Here is a 2,242-nt window from a genome sequence, read left to right on the forward strand (position 1 = left end):
ATATTCCTACAAAACTTTTATAAGCTACTAGCCATTTCTACCAGAATCAATTTAATCCAAACATTTTGATCAGGTGTATGACTTGACTGATTGAGCTCCTCTCAAGAATCTCAATTTAAGTCTAACATTATTTTTAAGGTGTACTTGATTGGTTGAGATTCTCATTGCCTTTCTTTCCTTGAGGTGGATTCTTAAAACCTCAATAGAATATAGTGAAAATGATGACAAAAGAGGCTAGAAAATGATTCAAATATTGAAAGCTTAGATTGAGAGAGGGGCCTTACACACGGTGGCCTTGTTGGCACATGATTTTTCCAACCTTATATAAAATTTTGATGGGGCACACACAAGCATCTCCTATTGCACTTGGATCGTGGAAGGCATTACTAAATCATTGCACATGAATCTTCACGCAGCAACTCAAACGTTTCCAAACTTTGAAGCGTTTCTGCAATGAGGCAAGATAAGGTAAGAACTAAAAAGTAAAGATAGAAACAAAAACTTTAGTCTACAGAGATATTAAAGGATCATTTTATGATAATAATAATTACATTAATGGGCTTCGGTGTTCCGCCGGCATTATCATTCTCGGAGGTACTATCATTAGAGGACTCCTGGGTGGATTCTCGTGGAATCAGCTTGTTTCTGCTCATACGGACCCTCTCAAAAACGGCCGAGTAATCGGGCGTGGTGTTACTGTAATCCCACGATCCAAATGGGGGCACTGACTGTTGCCTCGTTACCTGTCGACAGTGAACAACCCACATGCATGAGCGCCGTCTCCGTGTGTGCGTGTGTGAGAGAGAGAGGCAGACAGACAGACAAACAAACACAGACACAGAGGGGTGTGTGTGTGTGTGTGTGAGAGAGAGAGAGAGAGAGGGAGAGAGAGAAAGGGAGGTGTCTGTGTGCGTGAGAGAGAACAAGACCATCATATGTGGTGGCGTCGTTACCTGTCGACAGTGAACAACCCACATGCATGAGCGCCGTCTCCGTGTGTGCGTGTGTGTGAGAGAGAGGCAGACAGACAGACAGACAAACACAGACACAGAGGGGTGTGTGTGTGTGTGTGTGTGAGAGAGAGAGAGAGAGAGAGAGAGGGAGGTGTCTGTGTGCGTGAGAGAGAACGAGACCATCATATGTGGTGGCGTCAGCTCTTCCATCTCCCAAACATTCAAATCAAGCCCACATGAATCTGCGAAGCGCGAAGGGATTGCATATGCTAGATTATACCAAGTCGACTGTGTGTATTAAACCATCGAGACATAATCGAGTTTGTGTATTAAACCATTGACGAATATCTCGAGGTCAGCACCATTATCTTAGTCGCTTCGACGTTACCGTCCGACCTTTAATATAGATTTCATAAACATACAATGAAAGCCCAATTTGTTTTTGTTTGGATTCCAAGCTTTTTATTTTAAAAAAAGATTTGGCATTAGTGTTTTGATGTCTTTACATTGGGTGGGAGTGAGAAAGCATATTCCTCTTTTTAAGATTTGGCTTTAGTGTTTTGATGTCCTTAGATTGGGTGGGAGTGACAAAGGTTTGTGGGAGTGACAAAGCATATTCCTCTTTTTAAGATTTGGCATTAGTGTTTTGATGTCTTTGCACTGGGTGTGGGAGTGAAAAAGGTTTGTGGGAATAACAAGGTTGTTCTCTTAATGGTAACCTTACCATCACCAAGCAATAGATTATACCAAAAACAGAGGGGGAGAACATGGGTAGTGGAGCATTAATGTGGCACGTGTGATTACATGAACTGGTGTGGAGGAGGGTGGCTGACATGCCTCTCGCACATGCATGCCGGCGGGTCGGTGAGAACCAAAAGATGGCAGGTATCTGGGAGGAGTTCGATGAAGTCGGTAATGAAGGTTGGAGGGGGGGGACTAGGAGCGAGACGAGGAAACGAAGAGGATCCTAATTGGATCTCTATAAGACTAAACCCGCAAGCTCAGAAAGGAAACCTTAGGAAAGGGAAGGTATATACTAGTATTTCCCCTAAGGTAGTGAGGAGACAGATTGGATTGTTTTCTATGTGTAGTGCTATTTTGTTTTGCCCGGGGAGACCGCTAAGCAAGGTGAAACTAGAGAAGTGGTTGTAGGATGACGTATTTCATGAGAAGGTGGTTTCGAAAGTATTCTATCTAGGGAAAGGCTTCTTTAATGTCATGTTCATGAAAGAACTAACTGTTATTGATCTGTTCGCAAGAGCTCCCCTTTTCATGGGGTAAAAGCTTGT

At 43.1% G+C, this 2,242-nt stretch overlaps 1 long non-coding RNA gene across 1 annotated transcript; it reads right to left on the bottom strand.

The window, feature by feature from the left end:
- Positions 1–242: 242 nt before the first annotated feature.
- Positions 243–1,291, bottom strand: LOC147616674 (uncharacterized). Its single transcript, XR_015262438.1, has 3 exons — positions 1,134–1,291; positions 552–743; positions 243–448 (listed from the first exon to the last, which is right to left on the bottom strand). It is a non-coding gene; the product is annotated as an uncharacterized LOC147616674 (long non-coding RNA).
- Positions 1,292–2,242: the final 951 nt, after the last annotated feature.

This window comes from Cibotium barometz, chromosome 38 (genome assembly GCF_041138505.1).
Source record: "Cibotium barometz isolate CiBa-2024 chromosome 38, ASM4113850v1, whole genome shotgun sequence".
NCBI classification, from domain to species: Eukaryota; Viridiplantae; Streptophyta; class Polypodiopsida; order Cyatheales; family Cibotiaceae; genus Cibotium; species Cibotium barometz.